This window comes from Nerophis ophidion, linkage group LG06, assembly GCF_033978795.1.
Source record: "Nerophis ophidion isolate RoL-2023_Sa linkage group LG06, RoL_Noph_v1.0, whole genome shotgun sequence".
NCBI classification, from domain to species: domain Eukaryota; kingdom Metazoa; phylum Chordata; class Actinopteri; order Syngnathiformes; family Syngnathidae; genus Nerophis; species Nerophis ophidion.
This window is the reverse complement of record NC_084616.1, coordinates 78884672-78910638: the sequence shown is the minus strand read 5'-3', so window position 1 is coordinate 78910638 and position 25967 is coordinate 78884672. Positions and strand designations below refer to the sequence as shown.

The 25967-nt window shown below is 38.7% G+C and overlaps 1 protein-coding gene across 1 annotated transcript in view; it reads right to left on the bottom strand.

Annotated features, from left to right (window-relative positions):
- The window catches only part of LOC133555287 (copine-9-like), a 271759-nt gene that overhangs the window by 244959 nt on the left and 833 nt on the right, over positions 1 to 25967 (bottom strand). Inside the window, exons 2-3 of the mRNA XM_061904929.1 lie at positions 24093 to 24181; positions 22186 to 22297 (exon numbers count right to left, since the gene is read on the bottom strand). The gene's annotated coding sequence lies outside the window, so the exon portion shown is untranslated. The remainder of the gene's footprint in view (positions 1 to 22185; positions 22298 to 24092; positions 24182 to 25967) is intronic.

Genomic DNA, 25967 nt, shown 5'->3' with positions numbered 1-25967 from the left:
GGAGAAAAATTCTACTCCCAAGGGGGCCTGGACTGGTAAAATCACGGCAAGATAACTTAAAAATAAAGACAACTTCAGATGGTTTTAAAAATAGAATGAGCACATTCTGAAAATGTACAAATCATAATGTTGTTACTTTTTTTTTTTTAAACTTACATGTTGCGATTAATAGTATTCTTTCTTTATTTGTCGTTATTTATACTTTCTGAATAAATTATGTGATAATGCTCATCAGCCAACTCATTGGTGTTAATTTTCAATCCATCACGATTTAAAAAAAAAAAATGGTAACAGTTTAGTATGGGGAACATATTCACCATTAATTAGTTGCTTATTAAAATGCAAATTAGTAACATATTGGCTCTTAATTAGTCATTATTAATTACTTATTAATGCCTTATTCTAGATGGCGTTATTATACAACAACCCTAACCTTAACACTAACCAAATAACTCTAAATTAAGTCTTTGTTACCTACAATATGCTCTCCGAGTGTCAAAAAAACTCTTAAGTCTTTGTTACTTAGAATATGTTCCCCGTACTAAAGTGTTACCAAAAAAATATCAAAATCAAATTACAGGATGTTATTTATGTAGTTTGATCATTTTCCTTGACTAATGTACTGACATCATGTGGTTTATGTTTTGTACATATGTAGCATCATCTACAAAGATACAAAGAATTGCCATTGTGACATCTAGTGGACATTTAGAACAGCAGTTTATTTCATTTAAGATTTAAGGTAAATTTGTATACTTAGCAAACTCATCCCACAGGCCGGATTAAACCTGTTCAGGGGCCTGGTCCGTTTGACACCCCTGGAGTAAAGGCAGGTAGCCAAATACTTTTGGCAATATAGTGTATGTTGTAAATGAAGGGTAATTCATTTCCCATTAAAAAGTGCAAATGTAGGCTGCATATAAAAGTAGCTAAAATCAGTTGTAAAGCTAATAAAATACAGCATTATGAATGTTAATTTATCCTCATAATCACCATAAACCTTTGCAAATGAATGCATTTTTGCTTCGAGCCCTCCACAAACCTGCTGCCTAAAAAAGCAGCGGGACTGCCTTGTTCATAATATCGCCTGATTAGGCCATGCCAAGCAGCCCGTGTGAGTGAGCCACACACAAACACATGCTGATTATTGCACTTGTGTGCTAGGAAACTATGCAAATGAGAGGGAGGTCCTCACTTTTCCAGCATGCATAAATGTGTGTTTCACTTCATACAAAATGGGAGCAGAAAATGGACTCTGGGCCTAATGAATTTGTGCACACTGTCACCTTCTTCACGAGGAAACACTTAAAATAGATATCAGTTTTACCAGCAGAAAGGACTATGAGAATTGTGACCCTCGGAAAGCTGATTATTGCACTTGTGTGCTAGGAAACTATGCAAATGAGAGGGAGGTCCTCACTTTTCCAGCCTGCATAAATGTGTTTCACTTCATACAAAAAGCGAGCAGAAAATGGACTCTGGGCCCAATGAATTTGTGCACAAATGTCACCTTCTTCATGAGGAAACACTTAAAATAGATATCAGTTCTACCAGCAGATAGGACTATGAGAATTATGACCCTCAGAAAGCTGATTATTGCACTTGTGTGCTAGGAAACTATGCAAATGAGAGGGAGGTCCTCACTTTTCCAGCCTGCATAATTGTGTTTCACTTCATACAAAAAGAGAGCAGAAAAATGACTCTGGGCCTAATGAATTTGAGCACAAATGTCCCTTTCTCGACAGGGAAACACTTAAAAAAAGATGTCAGTTTTACCAGCAGATAGGAATATGAGAATTATGACCCTCAGAAATATAGAAACATACACACAATTTGACTCTAACAATATGTTTCAGCCAGTTTTGAGTACATGCTGCACTCTAGTGGTCAAAATACAACATTACAAGCATCTGGAATACTCCAATTGCATATTCCTGGTGTACTAAAAGACATATTTGCATTTAATGTGGTAAAGGGCATCCACTTGTATAGCACATTTCTACCTTCAAGGTACTCAAAGCACTTTGACACTACTTCCACATTCACTCATTCATTCGCACACTGATGGCGGGAGCTGCCTTGCAAGGTGCTAACTTACCACATTCCCTCAGGAGCAAGGGTGAAGTGTCTTGCCCGAGAACACAATGGATGTGACAAGCTTGGTAGTAAGTGGGGATCGAACCAGGAACCCTCAGCTTATTTGTTAGAATATTGAATTCTGACAACTACTGGAACATGCGAAAGTCTCAGGCCACTATATATGCTTTGTTTACCTTTTTATGTCATTTTATGGAAGTCGGCAAGACTTTGAAGTACGTTGACTTTTAAGTACCTGTTGACATTCGGTCTGGATCAGGGGTGTCAAACTCATTTCAGCTCAGGGGCGGCGTGGTAGGAAAAACTATTCCCAAGTGGGCTGTAATGGTAAAATCATCACTCAGTGTTTACTTATATAGCCTTAAATCACGAGTGTCTCAAAGGGCTGCACAAGCTACAATGACATCATCGGCTCAGATCCCACATCAGGGTAAGAAAAACCTCAACCCTCTGAGATAACAATGAGAAACCTTAGGGGGGACCACAGATGTGGGACCGGTGAAATGGATGTTGAGTGGATCTAGCATAATATTGTGAGAGTCCAGTCCATAGTGGCTCTAACATAATAGTGAGAGTCCAGTCCATAATGGATCTAACATAATAGTGAGAGTCCAGTCCATAGTGGATCTAACATAATAGTGAGAGTCCAGTCCATAGTGGATCTAACATAATAGTGAGAGTCCAGTCCATAGTGGATCTAACATAATAGTGAGAGTCCAGTCCATAGTGGATCTAACATGATAGTGAGAGTCCAGTCCATAGTGGATCTAACATAATAGTGACACTCCAGTCCATAGTGGCTCTAACATGATAGTGAGAGTCCAGTCCATAGTGGATCTAACATAAGAGTGACACTCTAGTCCATAGTGGCTCTAACATGATAGTGAGAGTCCAGTCCATAGTGGATCTAACATAATAGTGACACTCTAGTCCATAGTGGATCTAACATGATAGTGAGAGTCCAGTCCATAGTGGATCTAACATAATAGTGACACTCCAGTCCATAGTGGATCCAACATGATAGTGAGAGTCCAGTCCATAGTGGATCTAACATAATAGTGACACTCCAGTCCATAGTGGCTCTAACATAATAGTGACACTCCAGTCCATAGTGGATCTAACATAATAGTGAGAGTCCAGTCCATAGTGGCTCTAACATAATAGTGACATTCCAGTCCATAGTGGCTCTAAATTGATAGTGAGAGTCCAGTCCATAGTGGATCTAACATAATAGTGACACTCCAGTCCATAGTGGCTCTAACATGATAGTGAGAGTCCAGTCCATAGTGGATCTAACATAATAGTGACACTCCAGTCCATAGTGGCTCTAAATTGATAGTGAGAGTCCAGTCCATAGTGGATCTAACATGATAGTGAGAGTCCAGTCCATAGTGGATCTAACAATAGTGACACTCCAGTCCATAGTGGATCTAACATGATAGTGAGAGTCCAGTCCATAGTGGCTCTAACATAATAGTGACACTCCAGTCCATAGTGGATCTAACATGATAGTGAGAGTCCAGTCCATAGAGGATCTAACATAATAGTGACACTCCAGTCCATAGTGGATCTAACATAATAGTGACACTCCAGTCCATAGTGGATCTAACATAATAGTGACACTCCAGTCCATAGTGGCTCTAACATAATAGTGACACTCCAGTCCATAGTGGATCTAACATAATAGTGAGAGTCCAGTCCATAGTGGCTCTAACATAATAGTGAGAGTCCAGTCCATAGTGGATCTAACATAATAGTGAGAGTCCAGTCCATAGTGGATCTAACATGATAGTGAGAGTCCAGTCCATAGTGGATCTAACATAATAGTGACACTCCAGTCCATAGTGGCTCTAACATGATAGTGAGAGTCCAGTCCATAGTGGATCTAACATAAGAGTGACACTCTAGTCCATAGTGGCTCTAACATGATAGTGAGAGTCCAGTCCATAGTGGATCTAACATAATAGTGACACTCTAGTCCATAGTGGATCTAACATGATAGTGAGAGTCCAGTCCATAGTGGATCTAACATAATAGTGACACTCCAGTCCATAGTGGATCCAACATGATAGTGAGAGTCCAGTCCATAGTGGATCTAACATAATAGTGACACTCCAGTCCATAGTGGCTCTGACATAATAGTGAGAGTCCAGTCCATAGTGGCTCTAACATGATAGTGAGAGTCCAGTCCATAGTGGATCTAACAATAGTGACACTCCAGTCCATAGTGGATCTAACATGATAGTGAGAGTCCAGTCCATAGTGGCTCTAACATAATAGTGACACTCCAGTCCATAGTGGATCTAACATGATAGTGAGAGTCCAGTCCATAGAGGATCTAACATAATAGTGACACTCCAGTCCATAGTGGATCTAACATAATAGTGACACTCCAGTCCATAGTGGATCTAACATAATAGTGACACTCCAGTCCATAGTGGCTCTAACATAATAGTGACACTCCAGTCCATAGTGGATCTAACATAATAGTGAGAGTCCAGTCCATAGTGGCTCTAACATAATAGTGACATTCCAGTCCATAGTGGCTCTAAATTGATAGTGAGAGTCCAGTCCATAGTGGATCTAACATAATAGTGACACTCCAGTCCATAGTGGCTCTAACATGATAGTGAGAGTCCAGTCCATAGTGGATCTAACATAATAGTGACACTCCAGTCCATAGTGGCTCTAAATTGATAGTGAGAGTCCAGTCCATAGTGGATCTAACATAATAGTGACACTCCAGTCCATAGTGGCTCTAACATGATAGTGAGAGTCCAGTCCATAGTGGATCTAACATAATAGTGACACTCCAGTCCATAGTGGATCTAACATGATAGTGAGAGTCCAGTCCATAGTGGATCTAACATAATAGTGACACTCCAGTCCATAGTGGCTCTAACATGATAGTGAGAGTCCAGTCCATAGTGGATCTAACATAATAGTGAGAGTCCAGTCCATAGTGGATCTAACATAATAGTGACACTCCAGTCCATAGTGGATCTAATATGATAGTGACACTCCAGTCCATAGTGGCTCTAACATGATAGTGAGAGTCCAGTCCATAGTGGATCTAACATAAGAGTGACACTCTAGTCCATAGTGGCTCTAACATGATAGTGAGAGTCCAGTCCATAGTGGATCTAACATAATAGTGACACTCTAGTCCATAGTGGATCTAACATGATAGTGAGAGTCCAGTCCATAGTGGATCTAACATAATAGTGACACTCCAGTCCATAGTGGCTCTGACATAATAGTGAGAGTCCAGTCCATAGTGGATCTAACATGATAGTGAGAGTCCAGTCCATAGTGGATCTAACAATAGTGACACTCCAGTCCATAGTGGATCTAACATGATAGTGAGAGTCCAGTCCATAGTGGCTCTAACATAATAGTGACACTCCAGTCCATAGTGGATCTAACATGATAGTGAGAGTCCAGTCCATAGTGGATCTAACATAATAGTGACACTCCAGTCCATAGTGGATCTAACATAATAGTGACACTCCAGTCCATAGTGGATCTAACATAATAGTGAGAGTCCAGTCCATAGTGGCTCTAACATAATAGTGACACTCCAGTCCATAGTGGATCTAACATGATAGTGAGAGTCCAGTCCATAGTGGATCTAACATAATAGTGACACTCCAGTCCATAGTGGCTCTAACATGATAGTGAGAGTCCAGTCCATAGTGGATCTAACATAATAGTGAGAGTCCAGTCCATAGTGGCTCTAACATGATAGTGAGAGTCCAGTACATAGTGGATCTAACATAATAGTGACACTCCAGTCCATAGTGGATCTAACATGATAGTGACACTCCAGTCCATAGTGGATCTAACATAATAGTGTGAGAGTCCAGTCCATAGTGGATCTAACATAATAGTGTGAGAGTCCAGTCCATAGTGGATCTAACATAATAGTGAGAGTCCAGTCCATAGTGGATCTAACATAATAGTGAGAGTCCAGTCCATAGTGGATCTAACATAATAGTGTGAGAGTCCAGTCCATAGTAGATCTAACATAATAGTGTGAGTCCAGTCCATCGTGGATCTAACATAATAGTGTGAGAGTCCAGTCCATAGTGGATCTAACATAATAGTGTGAGAGTCCAGTCCATAGTGGATCTAACATAATAGTGTGAGTCCAGTCCATCGTGGATCTAACATAATAGTGTGGAAGTCCAGTCCATAGTGGATCTAACATAATAGTGAGAGTCCAGTCCATAGTGGATCTAACATAATAGTGAGAGTCCAGTCCATAGTAGATCTAACATAATAGTGTGAGTCCAGTCCATCGTGGATCTAACATAATACTGTGAGAGTCCAGTCCATAGTGGATCTAACATAATAGTGAGAGTCCACTCCATAGTGGATCTAACATAATAGTGAGAGTCCAGTCCATAGTGGATCTAACATAATAGCGTGGAAGTCCAGTCCATAGTGGACCTAACATAATAGTGTGAGAGTCCAGTCCATAGTGGATCTAACATAATAGTGAGAATCCAGTCCATAGTGGATCTAACATAATAGTGAGAGTCCAGTCCGTAGTGGATCTAACATAATAGTGAGAGTCCAGTCCATAATGGATCTAACATGATAGTGAGAGTCCAGTACATAGTGGATCTAACATAATAGTGACACTCCAGTCCATAGTGGATCTAACATGATAGTGACACTCCAGTCCATAGTGGATCTAACATAATAGTGTGAGAGTCCAGTCCATAGTGGATCTAACATAATAGTGTGAGAGTCCAGTCCATAGTGGACCTAACATAATAGTGTGAGAGTCCAGTCCATAGTGGATCTAACATAATAGTGAGAATCCAGTCCATAGTGGATCTAACATAATAGTGAGAGTCCAGTCCGTAGTGGATCTAACATAATAGTGAGAGTCCAGTCCATAGTGGATCTAACATAATAGTGTGAGTCCAGTCCATCGTGGATCTAACATAATAGTGTGGAAGTCCAGTCCATAGTGGATCTAACATAATAGTGAGAGTCCAGTCCATAGTGGATCTAACATAATAGTGAGAGTCCAGTCCATAGTAGATCTAACATAATAGTGTGAGTCCAGTCCATCGTGGATCTAACATAATACTGTGAGAGTCCAGTCCATAGTGGATCTAACATAATAGTGAGAGTCCACTCCATAGTGGATCTAACATAATAGTGAGAGTCCAGTCCATAGTGGATCTAACATAATAGCGTGGAAGTCCAGTCCATAGTGGACCTAACATAATAGTGTGAGAGTCCAGTCCATAGTGGATCTAACATAATAGTGAGAATCCAGTCCATAGTGGATCTAACATAATAGTGAGAGTCCAGTCCGTAGTGGATCTAACATAATAGTGAGAGTCCAGTCCATAGTGGCTCTAACATGATAGTGAGAGTCCAGTCCATAGTGGATCTAACATAATAGTGTGAGAGTCCAGTCCATAGTGGATCTAACATAATAGTGAGAGTCCAGTTCATAGTGGATCTAACATAATAGCGCGGAAGTCCAGTCCATAGTGGACCTAACATAATAGTGTGAGAGTCCAGTCCATAGTGGATCTAACATAATAGTGAGAGTCCAGTTCATAGTGGATCTAACATAATAGCGTGGAAGTCCAGTCCATAGTGGACCTAACATAATAGTGTGAGAGTCCAGTCGCCAGCAAGGAGGTACAAAAACTTGACAGTGAAATCAAAACGTCCACTAAGGCAGAAACTATGAACATGAAACAAAACTCGATAACTGTGACATGAAGTAACAAATACTTAAGTGGCATGGCAAGAACCATAACTATGGGCGGTATCGGAGGTAAAGTCGCCAGGCTGACTTCCTTAGTTACATGATTAGTGAAAACAGGTGCGTGACTTGGGGACAGGTGAAAACTAATGGGTTGACATGGAAACAAAGCAAACAAGGAAGTGCAAAAACAGGAAACAGTGGAGTCTTAAGCAAAACAGAACATAACTAAAGAAAACATGATCACAAGACATGACAAATACAATTATTTGCAAATCCTTTTCAACTTATATTCAATTGAACATAAGTTTAAAAGTTTTTAGCATTCAATCAGACATTATTGTGAGGTTTTGTATTAGTGTTCCTAAAATTAGATATACCTGCCCCCCCAGACACATTGGAATGTAGAATGAATTGACTTGTGACACAGTGCCCCCTGCTGGATTCATAGCGAGAGCACTCGTTTTTCCCCTCTGTAGGTAGTGCCATGATTTAGAATTGCCATAAAAAAGACGATTGTTTACACTACAAAGCAGAAAAAATTCATCCACAAATATACACCATAAACACGTCAACTGTGCGTCTATCGGAGTTCATTTTTTAACGGTATGTGCCTTCTGATTGACAGGCAAGCTGGGAGTTAGCTGAGACTTGACCACCCGTGACCCTAAAAAAGACAAAGAAACAACTAATATAATGTGCAATGATGCTGACAGGATGTTCCACTCTACTGTAAGTCTATCCTTGTGACATACTGCCATCTAGAGGACACCTCTGCTCAGCATTGGGTCTACTAGCTTGGTCGCTCTGAGCACTTTGCATGCTAATACTTTGTAATCTGGTGTAAAATGTGCAATATAGTCAATATAATGGGTGGAATAGTCTATATCAGGGGTCACCAACCTTTTTGAAAGCAAGAGCTACTTCTTGGGTACTGATTCATGCCAAGGGCTACCAGTGTGATACACACTTCAATAAATTGCCAGAAATAGCCAATTTGCTCAATTTACCTTTAATAAATAAATCTATATATCTAAAAAAAAATGGGTATTTCTGTCTGTCATTCCGTTGTACTTTTTTTTCCCTTTTAAGGAAGTTTTTGTAGAGAATAAATGATGAAAAAAAACACTTAATTGAACAGTTTACCAGAGGAGAAAACATGAAAAAAATGAAAATTAAATTTTGAAACATAGTTTATCTTCAATTTTCACTCTTTAAAATTCAAAATTCAACCGAAAAAAAGAAGAAAAAAATAGCTAATTCGAATCTTTTTGAAAAAAATTTAAAAATAATTTATGGAACATCATTAGTAATTTTTCTGATCAAGATTAACTTTAGAATTTTGATGACATGTTTTAAATAGGTTAAAATCCAATCTGCACTTTGTTAGAATATATAACAAATTGGACCAAGCTATATTTCTAACAAAGACAAATCATTATTTCTTCTAGATTTTCCAGAACAAAAATTTTAAAAGAAATTCAAAAGACTTTGAAATAAGATTTAAATTTGATTCTACAGATTTTCTAGATTTGCCAGAATATTTTTGGGGAATTTTAATCATAATACGTTTGAAGAAATATTTTACAAATATTGTTCGTTGAAAAAACAGAAGCTGAAATGCAGAATTAAATTGAAATGTATTTATTATTCTTTACAACAACAAAAAAAAACCTAACCATTGATTTAAATTGTCAGGAAAGAAGAGGAAGGAATTTAAAAGGTAAAAAGGTGTATGTGTTTAAAAATCCTAAAATAATTTTTAAGGTTGTATTTTTTCTCTAAAATTGTCTTTCTGAAAGTTATAAGAAGCAAAGTAAAAAAATGTATTCAAACAAATGATGACCAAGTCTTTAAAATATTTTCTTGGATTTTCTAATTCTATTTGAGTTTTATCTCTCTTAGAATTAAAAATGTTGAGCAAAGCGAGACAAGCTTGCTAGTAAATAAATACAAATTAATAAATAGAGGCAGCTCACTGGTAAGTGCTGCTATTTGAGCTATTTTTAGAACAGGCCAGCGGGCGACTCATCTGGTCCTTACAGGCGACCTGATGCGCGCGGGCACCGCGTTGGTGACCCCTGGTCTATATAGTCAATATAATGGGTGGAATTGTATATATAGTAAATATAATGGGAGGAATAGTCTAGTCAATATAATGGGTGGAATAGTCTATATAGTCAATATAATGGGTGGAATAGTCTATATAGTCAATATAATGGGTGGAATAGTCTATATAGTCAATATAATGGGTGGAATAGTCTATATAGTCAATATAATGGGTGGAATAGTCTATATAGTCAATATAATGGGTGGAATTGTATATATAGTAAATATAATGGGAGGAATAGTCTAGTCAATATAATGGGTGGAATAGTCTATATAGTCAATATAATGGGTGGAATAGTCTATATAGTCAATATAATGGGTGGAATAGTCTATATAGTCAATATAATGGGTGGAATTGTATATATAGTAAATATAATGGGAGGAATAGTCTAGTCAATATAATGGGTGGAATAGTCTATATAGTCAATATAATGGGTGGAATAGTCTATATAGTCAATATAATGGGTGGAATAGTCTATATAGTCAATATAATGGGTGGAATAGTCTATATAGTTAGTATATACAAAAACCCATACACACATTCTTGTTTTTGTTACTTTCTTGAGACTTATGAAAAATGCCTACCTCTTTAGGACCACCCTTTCTAGATATATAAAGATTTGTATTTACAACATAAATAATATATACATACTATGCAATTAAAAAGGACACAATTTCACAAAAAAACTTAGAATTTTGGCAGTGTTATAACAAAAGTCGTCATTTTACTTAACGCAAGTCCAAATTTGACAAGAAAAACTGAACATTTGTGCAATATTATGATAAAAGTTGGAATTTTACCCCATAACAGTCACAGTTTTACAAGAAAAGTTTAACATTTTGGCAATCTTATGAAAAGAGTCGTAATTTTACTCGACAAATGTCACAAGTTTATAAGAAAACTTTGACATTTTGGCAATATAATAATAATCGGAATTTTCCTGGGCAAATTATGACAAAAGTCATAATTTTACTTGAAAAATTTCACTATTTTACAAAAACATCGGCAATTTTATGATAAAAGTCAGAATTGTATGTGACAAATGTCACCATTTTGCATTAAAGAGTAATAATTTTACACTAAAAAATATATTTTTTTACGAGAAAATATTGCAATATTTCAGAAACAAATATTGTAAGAAAATGTTCCCAAATTTATAAGAAAACTTTAAAATGTTGGCAATTTTATAATAATAATCGGATTTTTCTTGGCAAATGACAAAAGTCATAATTTTATTAAAAAAATGTCACTATTTTACAAAAACATCGGCAATTTTATTTTTAAAAAACAGTCTGAATTGTATACGACAAATGTCACAATTTTTGCATTAAAATGTACTAATTTTAGATTTAAAAAAAACAATTTTACGAGAAAATTTTGCAATATTACAGAAACAGAAAGAATATGAGAAATTGTTCCCAATTTTATAAGGAAACTAACATGTTGGCGATGTTATAATAATATTCTGAATTTTACTTGCCAAAATTATGACAAAAGTGTTAATTTCGCTCAAAAAAAGCCACTATTTTGCAAAAACTTAGGCAATGTTGTGATAAAAGTCATAATTTCATATGACAAATGTCAGCATTTTGCATTAAAAAGTAATAATTTTACATTAAACTGATAATTTTATGAGAAAAATATTGCAATGTTACAGGAACACCAAGAGTAGGAGAAATTGTTCCCAATTTTGTAAGAAAACTTTAAAATTTTGGCAATGTTACCATCCATCCATCCACCCATTTTCTACCGCTTATTCCCTTTTGGGGGACGCTGGCACCTATCTCAGGTACGACTGGGCGGAAGGCGGGGTACACCCTGGACAAGTCGCCACCTCATCGCAGGGCCAACACAGATAGACAGACAACATTCACACACTAGGGACCATTTAGTGTTGCCAATCAACCTATCCCCAGGTGCATGTCTTTGGAGGTGGGAGGGGCCTATCCCCAGGTGCATGTCTTTGAAGGTGGGAGGGGCCTATCCCCAGGTGCATGTCTTTGGAGGTGGGAGGAATGGTATAATAATAATCTAAATTTTACTTGGCAAAATTATGACAAAAGTCATAATTGTACTCAAAAAATGTCACTCTTTTACAAAAATATTGGCAATATTGTAATAAAAGTCAGAATTTTACATGACAAATGTCACAATTTTGCATTAAAATGTAATAATTGTACATTTAAAAAAAGTAATAATTTTACCATAAAATATTGCAATATTACAGAAACACAAACAAATATGAGAATGTTTTCCCAGTTTTATAAGAGGTCTACACATTGTGACAGAAAGACTGCTTTTACTTATTTATTTTTTTTGTTGATTTTTTTTTGTTTGTAATTGTTTTTTAATCTTCATTATTTACTTCAAGTTATTACAGTATGCCAATATATATATATATATATATATATATATATATATATATGTCTTGATTGGATTATCCGGAGAATAGTGCTCGATACCGTGGTAGAGCGCAATATGTAGGTGTGGGAAAAAATCACAAGACTACTTCATCTCTACAGATCTGTTTCATGAGGGGTTCCCTCAATCATCTCCTGATGATTGAGGGAACCCCTCATGAAACAGATCTGTAGAGATGAAGTAGTCTTGTGATTTTTTCCCACACCTACATATATATATATATATATATATATATATATATATATATATATATATATATATATATATATATATATAGATGTATATATATATATATATCGATATATATCTGGCTCAACAACAGTCACAATTTTACAAGAAAAGTTTAACATTTTGGCAATTTTATGAGGAGTCGTAATTTTACCCGACAAAAGTCACGATTGTATAAGAAAACTTTAAAATGTTGGCAATATTGTAATAATAATCGGAATTTTACTTTTTTTACTGAAAAAATATCACTATTTCACAAGAACAACACAAAATTTGCCATTATTGTAATACAAGTCAGAATTGTATATGACAAATGTCACCATTTTGCATGAAAAAATAATGTTACATAAAAAAGTAACAATTGTAAGAGGAAAATATTGCAATATTACAGAAACAGAAAGAATATGAGAAACTGTTCCCAATTTTCTAAGAAAAAAATTCGACACATTGTGAGAAAAAGACTGCTTTTAGTTCATTTTAATTTAAATTTTTTGAATTTTTGGTAAGTGTTTTTAAGCTTCATTGTTAACTTCAAGTTAGTTCAGTATGTCTATATATGCATATTTATTTTTTTATTAATTTTGTCCAAAGGGAGTGCCTTTCAATTTCTTACACACACTTGAAATTTCATATGTTGACCAGAGGGGGAGCACTTTTAAAAGCGACACACAGTCAATTGGAAAAAAATCCCTTCTTTTTGGGACCACCCTCATTTTGATAGATTTCACCACCAGGGGTGCTAATGAGATATTCTCTATTAGATTCTCAATGGTTTTTCGTATTGGGACCATGATTGATGTCATCACTTGTTCACACCTCCTCATATGAAAGCTACTTTTCCTTGTTGATGTCTCAAGAAGGATACAAATACAAGACTACACACACACACAAACACACTCCCTCCACCATCACCCTCTCTGAAAAACACCTCTCGGTCCTCAAGAGGCGTCCCCCAGGGGTCCATGTCCTCCTCACTTCAGCGGCTACATTGCACCTTTTCGCTCGGCCAGTTTTTGGCGTGCATTAACACCTTGTGCACATTAATCGTGTTGCACGTGGGAGAAAAAAGCTTGTATGCTCGTGCGTGGGGCGGGAGGCCCGAGTGGAAAGGGTTTGTTTACACCAGGGGTCACCAACCTTTTTGAAAGCAAGAACTACTTCTTGGGTACTGATTAATGCCAAGGGCTACCAGTTTGATACACACTTCAATAAATTGCCAGAAATAGCCAATTTGCTCAATTTACCTTTAACTCTGATATTTATCTTGTGGAAACACTCATCTTAATTATTTCTCACAATAAATATATATAGAAACAGATAAATATAAAAAAAAAAAGGGTATTTCTGTCTGTCATTCTGTCAGACAATTTTATTTCCTTCTACGGAAGGTTTTTTGTAGAGAATAAATGAAAAAAACACTTTAAGGCCTACTGAAATGAGATGTTTTTATTTAAACGGGGATAGCAGGTCCATTCTATGTGTCATACTTCATCATTTGGCCATATTGCCATATTTTTGCTGAAAGGATTTAGTAGAGAACATCCACGATAAAGTTCGCAACTTTCGGTGCTAAGAGAAAAGCCCTGCTTCTACCGGAAGTCGCAGACGATGACGTCACATGTTAGATGGCTCCTCACATATTCACATTGTTTTTAATGGGAGCCTCCAACAAAAAGAGCTATTCGGACCGAGAAAACGACAATTTCCCCATTAATTTGAGCGAGAATGAAAGATTTGTGTTTGAGGATATTGATAGAGACAGACTAGAAAAAAAAAAGTTAAAAAAAAACAACGCGATTGCATTGGGACGGATTCCGATGTTTTTAGAAACATTTACTAGGATAATTCTGGGAAATCCATTATCTTTCTATTGTGTTGCTAGTGTTTTAGTGAGTTTAATAGTACCTGATAGTCGGAAGGGTGTTTCCAAGGGTGTCTTGTTGCGCAGTGTCTCAGGGGAGTCGAAGGCAGCTATGGAATGCACAAGCTCAGCTTTTCTCCGGTAAGAACTGACTTTTTAACCACAATTTTCTCACCGAAACCTGCTGGTTGACATGTGGTCGGGATCCATGTTCTCTTGATCCATAGGAAAGTTTCACCTCCAGGAATTTTAAACAAGGAATCACCGTGTGTTTGTGTGGCTAAAGGCTAAAGCTTCCCAACTCCATTGTTCTACTGTGAGTTCTCCATTATTAATTGAACAAATTGCAAAAGATTCAGCAACACAGATGTCCAAGAAACTGTATAATTATGCCGTTAAAGCAGACGACTTTTAGCTGTGTGTGTGCGCAGCGCTCATACTTCCTAAAAACCCGTGACGTCTTGCGTACACGTCATCATTACACGACGTTTTCAAGATGAAACTCCCGGGAAATTTAAAATTGTAATTTAGTAAAGTAAAAAGGCTGTATTGGCATGTGTTGCAATGTTAATATTTCATCATTGATATATAAACTATCAGACTGTGTGGCTTTCAGTAGGACTTTAATTGAACAGTTTAAAAGAGGAGAAAACAAGAAAAAGATGAAAATGAAACTTTGAAACATAGTTTATCTTCAATTTTGACTCTTTAAAATTCAAAATTCAACTGAAAAATAGAAGAGAAAAACTAGCTAATTCGAATCTTTTTGAAAAAAATCTAAAAATAATTTTTCTGATTAAGATTAACTTTAGAATTTTGATGACATGTTTTAATAGTTTAAAATCCTATTTGCACTTTCTTAGAATATATAACAAATTGGACCAAGCTATATTTCTAAAAAAGGCAAATCATTATTTCTTCTGGATTTTCCAGAACAAAATATAGCTCATATAGTAATAAGATTTCAATTTGATTCTACAGATTTTCTAGATTTGCAGGATTGTTTTTTTTAATTTTAATCATGAAGAAATATTTCACAAATATTCTTCGTCGAAAAAACAGAAGCTAAAATGAAGAATTAAATTAAAATGTATTTATTATGTTTTAATATAAAAAAAATTGACTTGAACATTGCTTTAAATTGTCAGGAAAGAAGAGGAAGGAATTTAAAAGGTAAAAAGGTATATTTGTTTAAAAATCCTAAAATAATTTTTAAGGTTGAATTTTTTCTATAAAATTGTCTTTCTGAAAGTTATAAGAAGCAAAGTAAAAAAAATAAATGTATTTATTTAAAAAAGTGAATTTGATTTTCAAATTCTATTTGAGTTTTGTCCCTCTTAGAATTAACAATGTCGAGCAAAGTGAGACCAGCTGGCTAGTAAATAAATACAATTAAAAAAATAATAATAATAGAGGCAGCTCACTGGTAAGTGCTGCTATTTGAGCTATTTTTAGAACAGGCCACTGGGCGACTCATCTGGTCCTTACGGGCGACCTGGTGCCTGCAGGCACCGCGTTGGTGACCCCTGGTTTAGACAGTAGAACAATGATGCCACACACACACAAAAAAAAAAATCATGTAACGCGGTAACTAGTTTGTAAAGAAATGTATCGTATTATAACAGTTGGGGATATTTTGGGGGCGGCAAATTCCTTTTGTTCTGTGTGGTTTTGCGGTGACACTTTGTGGTGGGTTCAATTTTTTTGTTGGCCATCTTTTTTACTGAACAAAAACTAAATACAAACCCCAAAACCAGTGAAGTTGGCACATTGTGTAAAAGGTAAATAAAAACAGAATATAATGATTTGTAAATAATGTTCAACTTATATTCAATTGAATAGACTGCAAAGACAAGATATTTAACGTTCCAACTGGAAAACGTTGTTATTTTTTGCGAATATTAGCTAATTTGGAATTTGACGCCTGCAACATGTTTCAAAAAAGCTGGCACAAGTGGCAAAAAAACTGAGAAAATTGACAACTGCTCATCAAACGCTTATTTGGAAAATCCCACCGGTGAACGGGCTAATTGGGAACAGGCGGTTGCCGTGATTGGCTATAAAAGCAGCTCCCATGAAATGCTCAGTCATTCACAAACAAGGACGGGGCGAGAGTCACCACTTTGTCAACAAATGCATGAGCAAATTGTCCAACAGTTTAAGAACAACATTTCTCAACCAGCTATTGCGAGGAATTTAGGGATTTCACCATCATTTCAAAAGGTTCAGAGAATCTGGAGAAATCACCTCACTTGAGTGATGATATTACGGACCTTCTATCCCTCAGGCGGTAGTGCATCAAAAAGCGACATCAGTGTGTAAAGGATATCACCGTAAGGGCTCAGGAACACTTCAGAAAACCACTCTCAGTAACTACAGTTGGTCGCTACATCCGTAAGCGAAAGTTAAAACTCTACTATGCAACGCAAAAGCCATTTATCAACAACACCCAGAAACGCCGCCGGCTTCGCTGGGCCCGTGCTCATCTAAGATGGACTGATGCAAAGTGGAAAAATGTTCCGTGGTCTGACGAGTCCACATTTCAAATTGTTTTTGGAAACTGTGAACATGGACAAAGGAAACAAACCATCTGGATTGTTATAGGCGCAAAGTTTAAAAGCCATTATCTGTGATGGTATGGGGGTACATACAGGTTTTGGAGCAACATGTTTCTATCCAAGCAACGTCATCTTGGATGCCCCTTCTTATTTCAGCAAGACAATGCCAAGCCACGTGGTACAACGGCGTGGCTGCATAATAAGAGAATGCGGGTACTAGACTGTGAATTTAGGGCCACCACACGTGAATTTAAGGCCGCCACATGTGAATTTAGGACCGCCAAATGTAAAACTTAGGAACGCCACATGTGAATTTAGGGCCACCACACGTGAATTTAAGGCCGCCACATGTGAATTTAGGGCCGGCAAATGTAAAACTTAGGAACGCCACATGTGAATTTAGGGCCGCCACATGTGAATTCAGGGCCGCCAAATGTGAATTCAGGGCCGCCAAATGTGAATCTAGGGGCGCCACCTGTGAATTTAAGGCCGCCACATGTGAATTTAAGGCCGCCACATGTGAATTTAAGGCCGCCACATGTGAATTTGAGGCCGCCACATGTGAATTTGAGGCAGTCACATGTGAATTTAAGGCCGCCACAACATGTGAATTTAAGGCCGCCACAACATGTGAATTTAAGGCCGCCACAACATGTGAATTTAAGGCCGCCACAACATGTGAATTTAAGGCCGCCACAACATGTGAATTTAAGGCCGCCACATGTGAATCTAGGGCCGCCACATGTGAATCTAGGGCCGCCACATGTGAATCTAGGGCCGCCACATGTGAATCTAGGGCCGCCACATGTGAATTTAAGGCCGCCACATGTGAATTTAAGGCCGCCACATGTGAATTTAAGGCCGCCACATGTGAATTTAAGGCCGCAACATGTGAATTTGAGGCCGCCACATGTGAATTTGAGGCAGTCACATGTGAATTTAAGGCCGCCACATGTGAATTTAAGGCCGCCACATGTGAATTTAAGGCCGCCACATGTGAATTTAAGGCCGCCACATGTGAATTTAAGGCCGCCACATGTGAATCAAGGGCCGCAACCAACATGTGAATTTAAGGCCGCCACAACATGTGAATTTAAGGCCGACACAACATGTGAATTTAAGGCCGCCACATGTGAATCTAGGGCCGCCACATGTGAATTTAAGGCCGCCACATGTGAATTTAAGGCCGCCACATGTGAATTTAAGGCCGCCACATGTGAATTTAAGGCCGCCACATGTGAATTTAAGGCCGCCACATGTGAATCTAGGGCCGCCACATGTGAATTTAAGGCCGCCACATGTGAATTTAAGGCCGCCACATGTGAATTTAAGGCCGCCACAACATGTGAATTTAAGGCCGCCACAACATGTGAATTTAAGGCCGCCATATGTGAATCTAGGGCCGCACCAACATGTGAATTTAAAGCCGCCACAACATGTGAATTTAAGGCCGACACAACATGTGAATTTAAGGCCGCAACATGTGAATCTAGGGCCGCCACATGTGAATTTAAGGCCGCCACATGTGAATTTAAGGCCGCCACATGTGAATTTAAGGCCGCCACATGTGAATTTAAGGCCGCCACATGTGAATTTGAGGCCGTCACATGTGAATTTAAGGCCGCCACAACATGTGAATTTAAGGCTGACACAACATGTGAATTTAAGGCTGACACAACATGTGAATTTAAGGCCGCCACATGTGAATCTAGGGCCGCCACATGTGAATTTAAGGTCGCCACATGTGAATTTAAGGCCGCCACATGTGAATCTAGGGCCGCCACATGTGAATCTAGGGCCGCCACATGTGAATCTAGGGCCGCCACATGTGAATTTAAGGCCGCCACATGTGAATTTAAGGCCGCCACATGTGAATCTAGGGCCGCCACATGTGAATCTAGGGCCGCCACATGTGAATCTAGGGCCGCCACATGTGAATTTAAGGCCGCCACATGTGAATTTAAGGCCGCCACATGTGAATTTGAGGCCGCCACATGTGAATTTAAGGCTGACACAACATGTGAATTTAAGGCCGCCACATGTGAATCTAGGGCCGCAACATGTGAATCTAGGGCCGCCACATGTGAATCTAGGGCCGCCACATGTGAATCTAGGGCCGCCACATGTGAATCTAGGGCCGCCACATGTGAATTTAAGGCCGCCACATGTGAATCTAGGGCCGCCACATGTGAATCTAGGGCCGCCACATGTGAATTTAAGGCCGCCACATGTGAATTTAAGGCCGCCACATGTGAATTTGAGGCCGCCACAACATGTGAATTTAAGGCCGGCACAACATGTGAATTTAAGGCTGACACAACATGTGAATTTAAGGCCGCCACATGTGAATTTAAGGCCGCCACATGTGAATCTAGGGCCGCAACATGTGAATCTAAGGCCGCCACATGTGAATCTAGGGCCGCCACATGTGAATCTAGGGCCGCCACATGTGAATCTAGGGCCGCCACATGTGAATCTAGGGCCGCCACATGTGAATTTAAGGCCGCCACATGTGAATTTAAGGCCGCCACATGTGAATTTAAGGCCGCCACATGTGAATTTAAGGCCGCCACATGTGAATTTAAGGCCGCCACATGTGAATTTAAGGCCGCCACATGTGAATTTAAGGCCGCCACATGTGAATTTAAGGCCGCAACATGTGAATTTAAGGCCGCCACATGTGAATTTAAGGCCGAGACATGTGAATCTAAGGCCGCCACATGTGAATTTAAGGCCGCCACATGTGAATTTAAGGCCGCCACATGTGAATCTAGGGCTGTCACATGTGAATTTAAGGCCGCAACATGTGAATCTAGGGCCGCCACATGTGAATTTAAGGCCGCCACATGTGAATCTAGGGCCGCCACATGTGAATTTAAGGCCGCCACATGTGAATTTAAGGCCGCCACATGTGAATCTAGGGCCGCCACATGTGAATATAAGGCCGCCACATGTGAATTTAAGGCCGCCACATGTGAATTTAAGGCCGAGACATGTGAATCTAAGGCCGCCACATGTGAATTTAAGGCCGCCACATGTGAATTTAAGGCCGCCACATGTGAATCTAGGGCCGCCACATGTGAATCTAGGGCCGCCACATGTGAATTTAAGGCCGCCACATGTGAATCTAGGGCCGCCACATGTGAATTTAAGGCCGCCACATGTGAATCTAGGGCCGCCACATGTGAATCTAGGGCCGCCACATGTGAATATAAGGCCGCCACATGTGAATTTAAGGCCGCCACATGTGAATTTAAGGCCGAGACATGTGAATCTAAGGCCGCCACATGTGAATTTAAGGCCGCCACATGTGAATTTAAGGCCGCCACATGTGAATCTAGGGCCGCCACATGTGAATTTAAGGCCGCCACATGTGAATCTAGGGCCGCCACATGTGAATTTAAGGCCGCCACATGTGAATCTAGGGCCGCCACATGTGAATCTAGGGCCGCCACATGTGAATATAAGGCCGCCACATGTGAATTTAAGGCCGCCACATGTGAATTTAAGGCCGAGACATGTGAATCTAAGGCCGCCACATGTGAATCTAGGGCCGCCACATGTGAATCTAGGGCCGCCACATGTGAATATAAGGCCGCCACATGTGAATTTAAGGCCGCAACATGTGAATTTAAGGCCGCCACATGTGAATTTAAGGCCGAGACATGTGAATCTAGGGCCGCCACATGTGAATCTAGGGCCGCCACATGTGAATATAAGGCCGCCACATGTGAATTTAAGGCCGCCACATGTGAATTTAAGGCCGAGACATGTGAATCTAAGGCCGCCACATGTGAATCTAGGGCCGCCACATGTGAATATAAGGCCGCCACATGTGAATTTAAGGCCGCCACATGTGAATCTAAGGCCGCCACATGTGAATTTAAGGCCGCCACATGTGAATCTAGGGCCGCCACATGTGAATATAAGGCCGCCACATGTGAATTTAAGGCCGCCACATGTGAATTTAAGGCCGCCACATGTGAATTTAAGGCCGCCACATGTGAATCTAGGGCCGCCACATGTGAATATAAGGCCGCCACATGTGAATTTAAGGCCGCCACATGTGAATCTAAGGCCGCCACATGTGAATTTAAGGCCGCTACATGTGAATTTAAGGCCGCCACATGTGAATATAAGGCCGCCACATGTGAATTTAAGGCCGCCACATGTGAATCTAGGGCCGCCACATGTGAATGTAGGGTCGACCACATGTTATGTATCTACACGTTACAGCTCCAGGGTTCTAGGCATTGACTGATTTTTTATTTTTTTTTTCTTACCCTCCCCCCTTCATCCCTGTTTCTCACCATTTTTGTAAGGGGTGCCGGAAGTTGGCAGACCCGTCAGCGATCCTGTTCTGTCTCCCTGTCATGTTTGTCTGCTTTTGAATGGGATTGTGCTGAAAATCCTAATTTCCCATTTGGGGATTAATAAAGTATTTCTGATTCTGATTCCGATTTCTGACACGGACTTGTTTCTTCAGCATTGTCCACACGTTTGAGTCAGGACTTTGGGAATGCCATTCTAAAACCTTCCTTCTAGCCTGATTTAGACATCCCTTTACCACTTTTGATGTGTGTTTGGGGTCATTGTCCTGTTGGACCACCCAACTGCTCCCAAGACCCAACCTCCGGGCTGATGATTTTAGCTTGTCTTGAAGTATTTGGAGGTAATCCTCTTTTTTCATTGTCCCCTTTAGAGCACCAGTTCCATTGGCAGCAAAACAGGCCCAGAGCATAATACTATTGCCACCATGCTTGACGGTAGTTTTGGTGTTCCTGGGATTAAAGGCCTCACCTTTTCTCCTCCCAAGATATTGATGGGTATTGTGACCAAACTGCTCAATTTTTTGTTTTTTCTGACATCACATGGACAAAGATAAGATCTTATGGAGGAAAGCTCTGGGGTCAGATTAAGTCTGTCTGTATAAAACAAGTACAACATCAATAAATGGTTTTTTTTTTAGTTAACATTGCACACATGGATACCTAAACCTTCTCTTGTCATTCAATCCCTGGTCTATGTCTTGAGTCCGTGTAACGCTCACAATTGAACTCGAGTAATTTAACTTATAAGTGGACCCAGGTCGTTTGTTTGGTGCACATCAGGGTTCAGAATGTTCACACTGGACCGTACTAGAACAGCAAGGGATAGAAACAGGACACGCTACCTCAAAAGTTCCGTGCACAGCAAGTTTGGGCAAGTTGTCCGTGACCTCTCTGCAGCACACCACTGCCAGTCTTGCAGGGCAGATGTGTCTCTCCCCAGAGGACAGCACGGCTCTTAAAAACGACAGAGAATGAAAGCTTCAATAGTTAACACCAACATCTGGCCTCCAAGAAAACAACAAGACTGTTGAACACACAAACACACACACATTCTTGTAATTCTTACCTTCTTGAGACCACTGAAAAATGCCTACCTCTTCAGGACCACCCTTTGTGTATGTACAACATTAATAGTATACAGTACACGTACTATGCAAATATAAAAAAGCTTATTTTGAAAAATGAGTTGGAATTTCCCAGGAAAAAAGGTCACAATTTCACAAGAAAAACGCAGGATTTTGGCAGTATTTAAACAAAAGTCGTTATTTTACTCAACACAAGTCAAATTTTTAAAAGAAAAACTGAACATTCGTGCAATATTATGATGAAAGTTGGAATTTTACTCAATTACAGTCGCAATTTTACAAGAAAAGTTTAACATTTTGGCAATTTTGTGAAACGAGTCGTAATTTTACCTGAACATAAGTCACAATTGTATAAGAAAACTTTAAACTGTTGGCAATATTATGATAATAATCAGAATTTTACTTGGCAAAAATTATGACGAAGGTCATAATTTAAATGAAAAAATGTCTCTATTTTACAAGAACAGCAAAAAATTGGCAACATTGTGATAAAAGTCAGAATTTTATATGACAAACGTCACCATTTTGCATGAAAAATTAATAGTTACATAAAAAGGTAATGCTTTTACAAGGAAAATATTACACTATTACAGAAACAGAAACAATATGAGAAATTGTTCCCAATTTTATTTAAAAAAAAGTCAACACATTGTGTGAAAAAGACTGCTTTTAGTGCCTTTTAATTAAAAAAAAAATGTTTAAATGTTGTAATTGTTTTTTAATCTTCATTATTAACTTCAAGTCATTAAAGTATGTCTCTATATACATATATATTATTTATTAATTTTGGCCAAAGGGGGCGTATTTAAATTTCTTACACACACTAGTTGTTTCATATGTTGACCAGAGGGGGAGCACTTTTAAAAGCGACACACAGTCAATTTGAAAAATCCCTCATTTTTGGGACCACCCTCATTTTAATAGATGCCACCACCAGAGGGTGCAAATGAGACATTCTCTATTAGATGCGATGGTTTTCCGTATGGAAGCTACTTTTCCTCGTTAATGTCTCAAGAAGGGTGGAAATACAAGAACGCGCGCGCGCGCGCACACACACACACACACACACACACACACACACACACACACACACACACACACACACACACACACACACACACACACACATTCCAGAATGTGAAACAATTCTCTTTGTTTAATAATGTAGTCACATTACTGTGCATGTTAACAAGGCCTCTGTATTAATTAATAAATCAATCAGGGGGAAGACAGACCGGAATTTTAATTCTTCATCTACCAAGAGCTTTTTGGAAAATGGTTGTCTTTTCTCTCTCTCCATTTTCTCCCGCAATGTCCCTGAAGGCCTCCAAAGAGGAATGCGGTGTTGGAGAAGATGCCCACAACCTTGATATAAAACCTATCTAATAGGGCTGTCAAAATAACAACTCAATACTTATTTGTCACAATTCCTAATCGATTGGGAAAAATCAAAAAAAAATTTTTTAGTTTTTTGTTTTAATCACTCCTGTCTGGCCACTCAGGCATTGTTGATATCGTACACAGGTGTCAAACTCAAGGCCCGGGGGCCAGATCTGGCCTGCCACATCATTTTATGTGGCCTATTTTAGTAAAATATTCCGTCATTTCTTACTAAATGTATTTGTGTTTTACATCTTGACAGAAAAAAAATACAAAATATTTACCTTTTAAACCTGAGGTGGCGACTTGTCCAGGGTGTACTGCGCCTTCCGCCCGATTGTAGCTGAGATAGGCACCAGCGCCCCCCGCGACCCTAAAGGGAATAAGCAGTAGAAAATGGATGGATGGATACCTTTTAAATTAAATATTATCCAAAATTACACTTCCCAAACAATTTTTTTTTGTCCCGTCAAAAAGAAAATAAATACTTGAATACATACTTGCCAACCCTCCCGATTTTCCTAGGAGACTGCCCAATTTCAGTGCCCCTCCCGAAAATCTCCCGAGCAACCATTCTCCCCGATTTCTTCCAATTTCCACCCGGACAACAATATTGTGGGCGTGACTAAAAGGCACTGCCTTCAGCGTCCTCTCTCACCCGAAAAGGAGACAATTATATACGTCTCCATTATCCATAGGTTTATCTATAACCCATAAAGTAGGCAGCCACAGAGCTATTTCTCAGCGTGTGTTTATTCCAGCCGGCACATTAATACACTGACACACAACAATCCGGATTCCCATCATGCATTGCTTCAAAACTAAAGCAAATAGTAATGTCCAAAAAACATAACAGAGACGAAGCAGAAGAACGAAGAAAAGACATGGCGAGTAAGGAGAAGAAGTACGCTTGCAAGTTCTAAAATGATTGGTAAAAAATTATTTCATTTCATCCAGGACAGCTGGAAGGGGAAGGTGTATGCTGCCTGCACGTTTTGTAGATCACACTTCTCCATCGAACACGGTGGCCAAAGGGATATACTCATTCATGAACCAATTGTATATTTTATATACATATATACATATATATATATATATATATATACATACATATATATATATATATATTAGGGCTGTGAATCTTTGGGTGTCCCACGATTCGATTCAATATCGATTCTTGGGGTCACGATTCCATAATATATCAATTTTTTTCGATTCGATTCAAAAACGATATTTTTCCTATTGAAAAGGATTGTGTATTGATTCAATACATAGATTTCAGCAGGATCTACCCCAGTCTGCTGACATGCTAGCAGAGTAGTAGATTTAAGAAAAAAAAAAAAGCTTTTATAATTGTAAAGGACAATGTTTTATCAACTGATTGCAATAATGTAAATTTGTTTGAACTATTAAACAAACCAAAAATATAACTTATTTTATCTTTGTGAAAACATTGGACACAGTGTGTTGTCCAGCTTATGAGATGCCATGCAAGTGTAAGCCACTCTGACACTATTGTTCTTTTTTATTTTTATAAATGTCTAATGATAATGTCAATGAGGGATTTTTAATCACTTCTATGCTGAAATTATAACTTAGATTGATACTGTTGTTGATAATATTCATTTTTGTTTCACTACTTTTGGTTTGTTCTGTGTGGTGTTTGTGTCTCCTCTCAATTGTTCTGTTTATTGCAGTTCTGAGTGTTGCTGGCTCAGCTTTGGTTTTGGAATTGGATTGTATTGTTATGGTATTGCTGTGTATTGGTTTGTTGGATTGATTAAAAAAAAAACAATGTTTTTTTTAATTAAAGAAAAAAATCGATGTTTTTAAAAATGAGAATCGATTCTGAATCACACAACGTATTCGAATCAATTTTTTCCCACACCCCTAATATATATATATATCCATCCATCTTCTTCCGCTTATCCGAGGTCGGGTCGCGGGGGTAGCAGCCTAAACAGGGAAGCCCAGACTTCCCTCTCCCCAGCCACTTCGTCTAGCTCTTCCAGGGAGATCCCGAGGCGTTCCCAGGCCAGCCGGGAGACATAGTCTTCCCCGTGGCCTCCTATATGGAAAATGTGTTGAGCACTATTCTCTGGATAATCTAATTAAGACATGTGTGTGTGTGTGTATATATATATATATATATATATGTA